Source organism: Macaca fascicularis, chromosome 3, assembly GCF_037993035.2.
Source record: "Macaca fascicularis isolate 582-1 chromosome 3, T2T-MFA8v1.1".
NCBI classification, from domain to species: domain Eukaryota; kingdom Metazoa; phylum Chordata; class Mammalia; order Primates; family Cercopithecidae; genus Macaca; species Macaca fascicularis.
Genome location: NC_088377.1, coordinates 148,819,081 through 148,831,972, shown reverse-complemented (window position 1 = coordinate 148,831,972; position 12,892 = coordinate 148,819,081). Strand labels below are relative to the sequence as shown.

The following is a 12,892-nucleotide window of genomic DNA, read 5'->3' as shown; positions in this document are numbered from 1 at the left end:
AGTAGCAGTTTCTTATCACCTACCATGTAAGAAAAATGTTGGGTAGACTCATGGGTGCTGTTTAAACAGTTGTTTGTTTCTCTTTTAATTTTATTCCTAAATCTAGTTGAATTTGTGTCCCGTATAGTTAGAAGCTCTGACTAGCAGAATACAGTATGTAGAAGTTCTGACAAGTGCTGGGCAGTGTGACACATGCTTGTAATCCTAGCTACCTGGGAGGATCTCTTGAGCCTAGGAGTTAGAGGCCATCCTGGGCAACATAGTGAGACCTTGTCTCCCTTTAAAAAAAAAAAAAAAAAAAAAAAGGAGTAGTTTTGACTGGCAAAATAAATGGCCATTATAGGTTAGAATCATAAAATGAGACCAGATTATCTTCTCAATAACTCTTTTATAATATGCAGATTCAGTAAGGCCTAATAGAGAAGGCAAAAGAGAACAGAACCTATGTCTGTTGACCTACAAAGATTTAATTATATATCACATTTTTAAAAAAGTATATATAAAATAGCAAATAGAGCATTCTATTTCTGCCTTAGTTTTATTTTTAAATCTATGTGCATGCACTAAAAAAGGTCTAGAAATACACAAAGCAAACAGTAACAGTAGTTTATTTCCAGGAGGTGGAATCCTAATTTTGTATTTTCTGCTTTTATGTAAAAGGAGTACATGTTACTTGTGTGAAAGAAAAGAAAAGAAGCCGGGCGCGGTGGCTCAAGCCTGTAATCCCAGCACTTTGGGAGGCCGAGACGGGCGGATCACGAGGTCAGGAGATCGAGACCATCCTGGCTAAAACGGTGAAACCCCGTCTCTACTAAAAAATACAAAAAACTAGCCGGGTGAGGCGGCGGGCGCCTGTAGTCCCAGCTAATCGGGAGGCTGAGGCAGGAGAATGGCCTGAACCCGAGAGGCGGAGCTTGCAGTGAGCTGAGATCTGGCCACTGCACTCTAGCCTGGGCAACAGAGCAAGACTCCGTCTCAAAAAAAAAAAAAAAAAGAAAAGAAAAGAAAGGAAAAGAGAAAAAAGGAAAGAGAGGAGGGAGAGAGGGAAGGAAGGAAGAAAGGAAGGAAGGAAGAAGGGAAGGAAGGAAGGAAGAGAGGGAGGGAGGAAGGAAGGAAGAAGGGAAGGAAGGAAGGAAGAGAGGGAGGGAGGAAGGGAGGAAGGGCACAAGGAAGGGCACTTTGGAAGGCCAACGTAGTCGGATCACCTGAGGTCAGGAGTTCGAGACCAGTCTGGCCAAAATAGTGAAACACTGCCTCTACTAAAAATACAAAAAATTAGCCAGGCGTGATGGTGCACGCCTGTAATCCCAGCTACTTGGGAGGCTGAGGCAAGAGAATGGCTTGAACCTGAGAGGCGGATGTTGCAGTGAGCCAAGATTGTGCCACTGCACTCCAACCTGGGTGACAATGCAAGACTCAAAAAATAAAACGGTAAATTCAATGGAGGGAAAACAAATTAGAGCGAAAAAAGCCACTGTGTTTTCACTAATAGGATGTTATTGTCACTTTTTGGAGATGAATTCAGTAAAGTGATTGGTGAGGAAAACAAGATATAGGAGCCATATTCCAAGATGTCAAAAAATCATGAGGGTTCAAGGACACAAACAAGGAAGAGTTGAGTTTTCATAGATGGAAGTTGCCAGTGGAGAGAAAAAGAGATGGGAGATGTAAGAAAGAAAAGAGAACAAATGGAACCAGGCCCTAGAGGAATCAGCACAGAATCAAAACATGAATAGCCAGGGTATCATTTTTCATGATTCATTACTCGTGTCAAATTTTCAGTAGTGATAATTGCTGTGAAGAAAATAAAATAATGCTATAGAGTTGCTTACTATATAGGATGTCAGAGAAAGCTTCTATGAGGCGGTAACATTTGACCTTAGATCTAAATAGTGTGAAAGAATCAACCAGGGGAAATTTAGAGTAAGGTTTTTGCGGTCAGAAGAACAAATTTAGAGGCCTTAGGAAAATTAAGGCTGGGCGCGGTGGCTCACGCCTATAATCTAAGCACTTTGGGAGGCTGAGGAGTTCAAGACTAGCCTGGCCAACATGGTGAAATCCTGTCTCTACAAAAAATACATATATACACACACACACACACACACACACACACACACAAATTAGCCGAGCATGGTGGCACATGCCTATAATCCCAACCACTCAGAAAGCTGAGGCAGGAGAACTGCATGAACCCAGGAGGTGGAGGTTGCAGTGAGTCGAAATCGCGCCACTGCGCTCTAGCCTGGACGACAGAGCAAGACTCCGTTTCAAAAAAAAGAAAATTAAGATGAGGAGGTTTGAAGAACAGAAGAACAGAAAGAAGCCAGTGCAGCTGGAACATAGTGAACAAAAAAGGGAAGTGTTTAAGATTGGATCAGAGAGGAAAGGAAATGTGAGATCATGTAGAGCTTTATAGGCAATGGTAAAGGGCTTGGAGTTTATCCTAATAAAGTGAGAAACCATTGATTTAGAGGAATGATGTGAACTGATAAACATTTAAAATTAGCACTCTGACTGCTATGTAGACAACTAAGGGGGGCCAGCACAGAGTTAGGGAAGTGGAAGATGGAAGCTATTTTGTTTATCCAGATAAGAGATGATAATAACTTGAACTAGGATGAGCAGATAAGGTGGCAATTTGGTCAGATTGATTCAAGATGTATTTTTGAAGCAGGATATATAGAGGGCAAGCCATTGATTTGAGAGGACAGGGGAATCAAGGATACAACTAGTTGGTGGAAGACTGAGTGGTTAAGATAGGAAGAATTTTTTCAAAGCATTGTATTTAATTAATACATTGTATTTAATTCTTTTGAAACTAGTGAATTGAAAATGCAAATAGAGTTGTTGAAAAGGTAATTAAATATGAGTCAGGGCTAGAAATACACACTTGGAAGTCATCATCATGCACTTTTCTTTCTTTCTCTTTTTTTTTTTTTATTTTGCTCTGTCACCCAGGCTGGAACCTCTGCCTCCTGGGTTCAAGTGATTATCCTGCCTCAGCCTCCTGAGCAGCTGGGATTAAGGGCGCATACCACCATGCCCGGCTAATTTTTGTATTTTTAGTAGAGACAGAGTTTCGCCATTTTGGCCAGGCTAGTCTTGAACTCCTGACCTCAGATGATCCATCCACCTCAGCCTCCCAAAGTGTGGGATTACAGGCCTGAGACACCTCACCCTGCTATCATCATGTACATTTTTTAAAATCATGGAATTGGAAGAGATTACATAGGGAAGATGTATACAGAGAGAGAAGAGAGAGCCTTGGTCCAAGAAAGGTACCAGCGTGTATAGATTAGTCAGTGGAGTGGCAGCTTACAAAGGAGACAAAGACAGAAAAAATGGTGAGATAGGAGGACAACTTAAAGCAGTGTGGAGCCCCAAAGAATGAGTTCATTTAAGTTGGAGTCCGGAAATGGTCCTAAGAGCAAACAGCAAGAGGAAGCAGCATCTATTCACGAAAGTCTATGAAAATTTGGTCAGAAAAACTGGAGCCTATGGTATTTGAGCCAAGATTGTGCCTGTCTTACCCACCTCAGCTTAGGGAAATGGAGATTATTCTCTAGATTGCAGTAGCCAAGAACATAGGGCTCCCTCTCTTCTAGCTCCAAGCTGGAAGGCTCTCTTCCTGGGAAGAGCAGGGCCTCAACATTATTCATAATGCCCTCAGCAGAAAGTTGCTGAGGCTGACTTTCAGGTAAGTGAGGTCAGGAGTAGGGAGCTGCCATATTGTGCCCAATTCCCACGTAATGAATGGGTCCTTGAGCATGGCAGACTCAAAGTACTGGGGCCCTAATTACCTTTGCCTGGGCTTTTGAAATAGTGATTCTTTGCCAGGAAATATAAACTGAAAGGACCTCGTGCAGTTGCCTGCCACCAAGTGCTCACTTCCTAGAATGAGGTTATTCCCAGACCAAACTGAGGGTTGGACTGCTATTTCTTGCTGCCCAATAACAAGATGCAGATTAGCTGGAGAGGAGGAGAGTTTTTTATTTCTATAACCAGTTGCAGCGATAAGGCCCGGAAAATATCGCCACACCAACTCAAAATTACAAAGTTTTCCAGGGCTTATATACCTTCTAAGCTATATGTCTACATGCAAGTGCATTCATCTAAAGACATAAATGATTAATTTCTTTTAATCTATAACTAAGTTCTGAGTCTTGAAGACCTTCCTCTGGAGCCTCAGTAAATTACTTAATCTAAATGGGTCCCAGGTGCTGGGGTGATTACTCTTATCTTGTCTCCTACGAAATCATGGAGGTTTGGGGAGTTCTTTAGACCACCTATAAACTTGTTTGTGGAGGCCTGGAGAGTTTCTTCAGATCCCCAATAAAACTATTTTAATCCTTAATGGGTCCTGTTAAGAAATCCTTCGTTATCTTGTCATGCTTTAAGGCCCAGGAAAGATGTAAGCAAAACTCTTGGGGGACTTTTGTTATATCCCAGCCTTTGTATAAAGACACTGACTCTCTCAGCTTTGAATATTTAACTTAACCATTCAGTCAGTGCAAAAAGTTGTTATGGAGGCCTACATTGGTGAGACCTGACCTTCTACAAGGTGTCAGTCAGATAGAAGCTTGCCATTTCCTCCACCCTCAGGTCCAGAGCCCTGGCATAAAAATTTTTACTTGGGTAGAGGCAGGCAATAAGACAGGTCCTGGGTCAGGCGTGGTGGTCGCCCAGCACTTTGGGAGACCAAGGTAGGCAGATGGCTTGAGCCCAGGAATTTGAGACCAGCCTGGGCAAAACAGACTCCGTCCACAAAAAATTAAAAAGTTAGCTGGGCTTGGTAGTCTACACCTGTAGTCCCAGCTACTTGGGAGGCTGAGGTGGGATGATCACTTGGGCCTGGGAAGTCAAGGCAGCAGTGAGTGGTGATCATACCACTATACTCCAGTTTAGGTGAGAGAGCAACACCCTTTCTAAAAGAAAGAAATAGAAAAAGAAAAGAAAAGAAAGGAGAGGAGAGGAGGAAAGGAAAAAGGAAAGGAAAAGAAAGGAAGAAAGAAAGAGAAAAACAGCCCCTAATCTCTTCCCAAAGTAAATGACTTCATTTGCAACAGAGCCTAGAGAAGTTTAAACCTAAGGGTATTCTCAAAAAAACCCTGGAAGTGTGGTGAAAGGCAATGGGAGGAGACTTGTAGATCTAGTGAAGATAGCTGAAGGTAAACTAGCTCTGAGGAGAGATCTGGAGAGTAAAACAGCTGGGAGGACCCCTCCTGGAATCAGAACGAATATCAAACATGACCTCAGAAACTGTTCTATCAAAGGAGCTACGGTTAGCTCCTTTGTAGATGCGTTTGTAGAGGAGTTTATGCCTCAAGGCATTGTTGCAAATGTAGAGCAGTCAGTTAGTGGAGTTTAGGTGTGGTCAGAAAAAAATGACAAAGATAATCCTGCCGTTAGTACTGCCATCTCAAGGTGACTATTAGCATACCCAAAGCTGTGTCTAGCTGAGGAACATCAGAGATTTAAGACTGGGGGGGAGAGAGAGACTTCATTAAAATATTCCAGCCAGTAACTAAACAGATAAAAAGCAAACAACAATAACAAGCCCTAGAGCTGGGGGGACCAGTACCCAGGGTTACAACAGTGTATCTAAAATGCCCAGTTTTGGCTGGTTGTGGTGACTCACACCTTCCTTTACTTCTGTGAATAGCTTTGAACTGGCAGAAATAAGAATTCAGCAACTTGAAGCTAGGTTGATAGAGATTACACAGGTCAAAACACAGAGAGAAAAGAATGAAGAAAATAAACAGAGCCTCAAGGAAATGTGGAATACCATTAAGAATACCAACGTCTATGTTATAGGAATACCACAAGGAGAGGAGAGAGGTAATGGAGAAAAAAAACTTGAAGAAATAATGAATGAAACCTTCCCAATTAATTGAAATACAATAGCCTATCCATCCAGGAAGCTCAAGTAATATTAATGCAAAAAGATCCACAAACAGATACATCATAGTAAAAATGTCAGAAGTCAAGGACAAAACCCTGAAGGCAGCAAGGGAAAAACTGTTCATCAGCTGGGTGCAGTGGTTCATGCCTGTAATCATAGCACTTTAGGAGGCCAAGGCAGGAGGATCACTTGAGGCCAGGAGTTCAAGACTAGCCTGGGCAACATAGTGAGACCCTGTCTTTACCCACTCCCCACACCCCCTTCCCAAATACAACTACACTTCACTTATAAGGGAGTCCCAATAACATTAACAGCTGACTTCTCAGCAGAAACAAAGGATGCCAAAAGGTAGCGGGCTCAGATTGCTCAAAGGAAAAAAAATGAGCCAAGAATCCCGTGTCCAGTAAAGCTGTCCTTTCAAAAATGAAGGCAAAATACTTTCCTTGATTTAAAAAAGAGAATGTGTTGCTAGCATTCCAGCTTACAAGAAATACTAAAGAAAGTTCTTCAGGTTGAAGCAAGTGACCCCAGATAATTTGAATCCCCACAGAGTAAAGGTAACTATGAAATTATAAAAGAAAATATAAACACACATTTTCTTCTCTTAACTGACCTAAAAAGCAATTATATGAAATAATATGTATAGAATGTGTAAAACAAAAAGTGTCTGAGACAGGTCTCTATTAATTTAGAGGTTTATTTTGCACAGGTTGAGGATGTGCCTGGAAAAAGGAGACTCTAATCACTGAAGGATCTGTGACCTAGATTTTTTCCAAAGAGGGTTTTGAGGACTTCAAGATTTAAAGGAAAGAGTGGGCAGGAAGAGAAGGGGAAAAGAAAAAAGTGGGGAGGGTAGGTAGTGAGATAAGTGGTCACGTTCTTATGAGGCTTTGATTAGCACTCACTGAATCCACATGTTACATGTGAAAGGAGAGGGTACAGGAACAGTCAGTTATGCATTTGTCTCATGTTCAGCAAATCTGCATTTGTCTCATAGTGGGCAGTAGAATTATCTCTAATATTGTCATTGTCCCTATATGTGAAGATAAGCTGTTAATTTACAGGATCAGGGTGAAGGAGGCCACCTGGAGAGAGATGTGGCCTTCCATCGTACAGCTGTTTGGGAACAAAGGAAAGGAAGTTTTTTTGCATAACTCAATTTCCAAGCTTAACTTTTATCTTTGGCATAGCAAGTTTGGGGTCCCAAGATTTAATTTTCCTTTCATAAAAGCATTGTTGAGACTATAACATTTAGAAATGTAATATGTGCCTAATACATTTGCAAATAACCTCACACAGGAGGTAGGTAGGAACAAAGCTGAAATTTGCTAGGAAATGGTGACAGTAAAGTAATAATTATAACAATTCATTGTTGGGTTTATTAACATTAATGGATGTAATATGTATAACAACACCACAAAGATAAAATATTTAGGAATAACTTTAACAAAAGGAGTGCAAATTTATACTCAGAAAACTGTAAAATATTGTTCAAAGAAATATCTAAATAAGTAGAAAAACACCTCATATTCATGAATTGCAAGACTTGACCTTGTTAAGATGGTAATGTGCCCCAAACTGATATATGTCAATTCAGTACCGTAACTATCACTATCAGAATCTCAGCTGACTTCTTTGTAGAAAGTAACAAGTGATTCTAAAATTCATATGGAATTTGAAGGGACCCAGAATAGTTAAAACAATATTGAAGAAGAAGAAGAATGTAGGAGGGCTCACAAGAAATTTTAATCCCAATGCTATAGTACTGCCTGGCACAAGGATAAACATAAAATTGAGAGTACAGAAAGAAACCCATAAATCTATGGTGAGCTATCTTCAAAAAGTGTAAAGACCATTCTTTCAATTGAGAAAGAATTATCTTTTACACAAATGGTGCTGGGACAGCTGATAGTGACATACAAAAGAATGAAGTGGTGCCCTTCACACCATATACAAAAATTAACTCAAGATAGATCAAAGATCTAAATATTAGATTAAAAATATAAAACAAGGCTGGGCACCGTGGCTCATGCCTATAATTCCCAGCACTTTGGGAAGCCGAGGTGAGAAAATCAATTGAGCCCAGGAGTTTGAACCCAGCCTGGATATAGGGAGACCCCATCTCAACCAATCAATCTATACAAAAATTTACATATATATATATATATATATATATATATATATATATATATATGTATGTTAGAAAACATATGGGTAAATCTTTATGCATTAGGATTTGGTAAATAATTCTTAGACATGACACCAAAATCACAATCAACAAAAGACAAAATGATATATTGGACTTTCTGAAAATTAAAAACTTTGCTGCTTCAAAGGATTATCATCAGGAATGAGTGAAAGTATTTCTGACTCATATATCTGGCAATTGACTTGTTTCAGAATATATAAAGAACTCTTTCAAATCAACAATAAAAAGACAAATTACCCCATTAAAAAATGGACAAGGGATCTGAGCAGACATATCTCCAAAAAACATAGATGACCAATAAGCACATGAAAAAGATGGTCAGGAAAATACAAATCAGAACCACAGTGAGCTACTACATCACACCCCCTCGGATGTCTGTAAACAAAAAGACAAATAGTAGCAAGTGTTGGTAAGGATGTTGAGAAATTACTGTCCTCATATGTTGCTGGTGGAAATCTAAAGTGGTGCAGGGCCTTGGAAAAGGGTTTGGCAGTTCTTTAAACTTTTTTTTTTCCCTTGAAACTGGGTCTTACTCTATAGCCCAGGCTAGAGTGCAGTGGTGCAATCACAGCTCACTGCAGCCTCTAACTCTCAGGCTCAAGCAGTCCTCTGCCTTACCCTTTGAGTAGCTGGGATTATAGGTAAGCACCACTAGCTGGGAAAGGCATGCTCCACCATGCCTGGCTAATTATTTTATTTTTTTGTGGCGCCATGGTTTCACTTTGTTGCACAGGCTGGTCTTGAACTCCTGGGCTCAAGGGATCCTCCCGCCTCAACCTCCCATAGTGTTGGGATTACAGGCATGAGCCACCATGTGCGGCCTCTTCAAACTATTAATATAGTTACCATATGACCCAGCAATTTCACTCCAGATGTATACCCAAGGGAAATAAAAACATATGTTCACATAGACATTTGTATGCAAATGTTTATTGCAGCATTATTCCTGATAGCTAAAAGATGGAAACAACCAAATGTCTGTCAACAGACAAATGGGTAAACAACATGTGCTATATTCATACAATGAAATATTACAATTAAAACATATACAATATTACCCATAAAAAGAAATGAAGTACTGTACATCCTGCAATGTGGATGAACCTTGAAAACATTATACTAAGTGAAAGAAGACAGTAAAACACACACATACACAGACACACACAGTATTTTATCCCATTCATATGCAAATCCAGAATAGCAAAATCTATAGAAACATAAAGTAGGTTAGTGATTGATTGGGGCTGGGGATGGAGTGAGGAAGGTGGAGTGTTATTGTTAAAGATACAAGAATTCTTTTTGAGGTGATAAAATGTTCTAAAATTGACTATGGTGATGATTGCACAGATCTCTGAATATACGAAATTCATCAAACTGTATACTTTCAGTGATTGAATTCAAGTGGTGGTATGCTATGTAAATTATATATATGAAAGTTGTCAGATTCAACATGGAGTCACTTGTGTCAAATCCTGACAAAATAGAGCTGGGGGAGGGTCATGAAGGGAGAGCTGTCACACATGATTTGCCTGATAACAAGAACTATCACAAGAAATTTTTCTGAACTGCAGCTTACTACACAAGTCACACAGCGACAGCTAGCCACTTACACAAGAACATTTGCCTGACACACTGTCTCACAAGCCCAATCCAAACTGCAAGGGCCTAACCATAACACTAAAATTACAAGTCCTACCTTGCAATTTACTGACACTCACCAGTCAGAACTCACCAGCTCTTATATAAGATGCTGCCAGTGCCAATAAACTTTTTTTTGAAAACAACTTGTATAACTTCCTCTTTCCCCAGTAAACCCCAGCCTTTCTTTTGTTTTCCAAACATACCAGAGGCCACCCTGTTCTGTGTGTAGGTTCAAGATAGCAATCCTGCTTCTTGTATGTTATTTCCCATTAAAACCTTTTTACTTAGAATACATCTTTATATAATTTTTTTATGCTGACATATCTTTTTTCTTTAAATGACACATAATATTTATACATATGGAGTACAGAGTGATGCCATGATACATGTAATGTATAGCCATCAGATCTGGGTAAAAAGATAATGGGATAAGAAGAGACAGATTAAATTTTTCTGGGAATTTTTTATTTTAAAAGAATGAAGCTACCTCTTTCATTGAAATAATAAGAAAGTCACAGAGAATAGATGAAGTTGTAAGAGGGGAAAAAATGAGAGACGTGCCAGGTTGAGAAAGGTCATGGCCAGTGGTTTTGCTCTTAGGGTAAAACCAAGAAAAAAGTCACCTATAAAGATTGAAGAGTTGCAAAAGTAGAATTTTAGGTTATTACTTTGACCTTCAGGTTTCTCGATATTAAAGAGTTTTGTATAAATGTCCAGTAGAAATCATTTTTTTCTCTGCAGTACTTGGCCAGCTTAGCAGCAGATACAGAGAACATCTCAGTAATATTTTCTTAGAACTTTGAAAGGAAGGTGAATTGGAAAAATCAGGGTGCTAATGAGAGCACCTTGAAATGATGGCTATGGAAAAAGGATGATATAGACCTGGTGGACTGATGGAGGCTGGAAGCAGGAAGGGGTCACGTAGCATAAATTACAATAAGGTCAAATAACAAGTTTTTTAGAGTGAAATATACCACCCTTATAGATACACAAAGCTCGACATGACTCAGTCCATCTGTTTTCTCTGATGATATCTTGTACTACCCTCCTGTTACTTGATCTGCTCCTCTGGGCAACACACTCAGGTATGGTCTCTCCTCAGGGCCTTTGTACTTGCTGTTCCTTCCTCATAGAAAGCGATTTCCCTGAAAGTCTACACAATTTGCTACCTCTTTTCCTTCAGGGTCCCTCGGTAAGCCTTCCTTTGCCTCATCCTATCTAAAATTGGATGAAAAAGGAAAAAAGACTTAAACATTATTCTCTATCTTTCTTGCTTTTTTTTTCTCTTAGCACTTATCATATTCCATATTTAACTTATTTTAAATTTTTATTTTTGTGTATATCTCTCCTGTTACTATGTAAGCTTTAAGAGGACAGGGAATTTTTTTTTTTTTTTTTTTTTTTTTTTTTTTTGACAGAGTCTTGCTGTGTCGCCTAGGCTGGAGTGCAGTGGCATGGTCTTGGCTCACTGCACCCTTTCCTCCTGGGTTCAAGCAATTCTCCTGTCTCCGTCTCCTGAGTAGCTGGGATTACAGGCACGTGCCACCATGCCACCAGGTCCGGCCGGGAATTTTTTTTTAAACCAAGTTCTCTACTATAGTTCTGCACCTAGGAAATACTTGGCAAATACTGTAGTGACTTAATATTTGTGGAAGGGAAAGTAGAGATAGAAGGTGGGGCATGTAGAAAGTTTCCTTTAAGCTTGAAGATCTTAGAAGTGGAGCAGTTCAAAGTGATGACTCAAATTTGGAAGCCCCCTAGTAAAGCCAAAATAAAGGTTATTATAAATGTAGACTTTTAATATAGGACATGTTTTAGAAAAGACGTTTGACATTGTAGTCACCAAAGATCTTTAATGGTAGATTTGGAGAATGGGAAAGTGTTCTTATAATTCAGTGCCAAAATTTCTGCAGAAGTGGTAAGAGGCTTCTGAGGTCAGTAGATGACATGAGTACAAATAGTGACATTTAAATAGATGGCTCAGACTTCAACAGAGGATTGCTTCAGACAGATTTAGATACTAAGTTATTTCATGCTCCCATCGTGGTCTTGGTATCTTCATCTATTAAAGAAATTATTATAATTAACATTTTACCTGCCAATTTCTTCACAACTCTAAAGCGCTCTTAATCTCTATCTTCCTAGCACTTTACAAAGTGCCTGGTGCATAGTATTCTCAGTAAATATGTGTTGAGTGAAATACTTATCGAATGAGAAAATACTAAGAGATAACTATGGAATTATGATGTTGGAGCCAAGAGCATTCTGATCTCTAGGTCTTATCAGTTCACCAGAAGGGTGAGAAAAAGAGAAAGCCAAGTTTCACATACATGAAGAAGCAGGTCAGATGTTTTAAAGGTTAACTTTTTAGATGAAGGGAAATTTGTTCTTTATAAAAGAAAAAAGACAATGCAAAAGCTGGTAGAAGGATTGTAAACAGGGATGATGTGAGAAGACACTGAATTAATTATAGGAATAAGGAAACATGAAAATAGTGGTTATAGACATTTGATAGTAATTGTTGAAAGAAAAGTGTAAGATCAAATAGTTTGACTACTAAATGAAAATCAGCATGATTTCAGGATACAGGAAGATAAAAGATACAGGAAGTGCAAGCAGGAAAGAAATATTTCTCAGGTTAAGTTTGATATTGTGAAGAATATTATAAAACAAAGAACTCTACTTGGGAATATTTACATGATTTTAGGACTTTCACAAATACTTTTTATTTTGTCTCACAAAATAACTCAAAAGTGGAACACAAAAATGGAAAACGTAAAACCTAAGTCTGTACACTTCCCTCTCAGACAGTGAGGTTTATTAGGGAGGCAGCTGTGGATGGAAAGGGCCAAGCTAATGGAGCAGGTCTCTGCAGGCTGGTCTCTCTTCCCTATGCTTTGATAACTCCGTAAGTAGGATTTGCAAGTAAAGGCATATCCCCCATTAGCATTAATAGGATTTTACTGTTACTCCTTTAGTTTAAGGAAACAGATAATACAGTAGGTTTGGTGCATATTATTGTGCATTGATAGTGGGGACTTATGTAGAAATTAAAATGTTAATATAGGCCAGACACAGTTGCTCACATCTGTAATCCCAGCACTTTGGGAGGCTGAAGCAGGTGGATCACTGGAGTCAGG

At 39.3% G+C, this 12,892-nt stretch overlaps 1 protein-coding gene across 5 annotated transcripts in view; it reads left to right on the top strand.

Moving 5' to 3' along the window:
• Window positions 1-12,892, top strand: part of COG5 (component of oligomeric golgi complex 5) — a 364,064-nt gene that overhangs the window by 270,715 nt on the left and 80,457 nt on the right. The gene's annotated exons all lie outside the window — the stretch shown is intronic.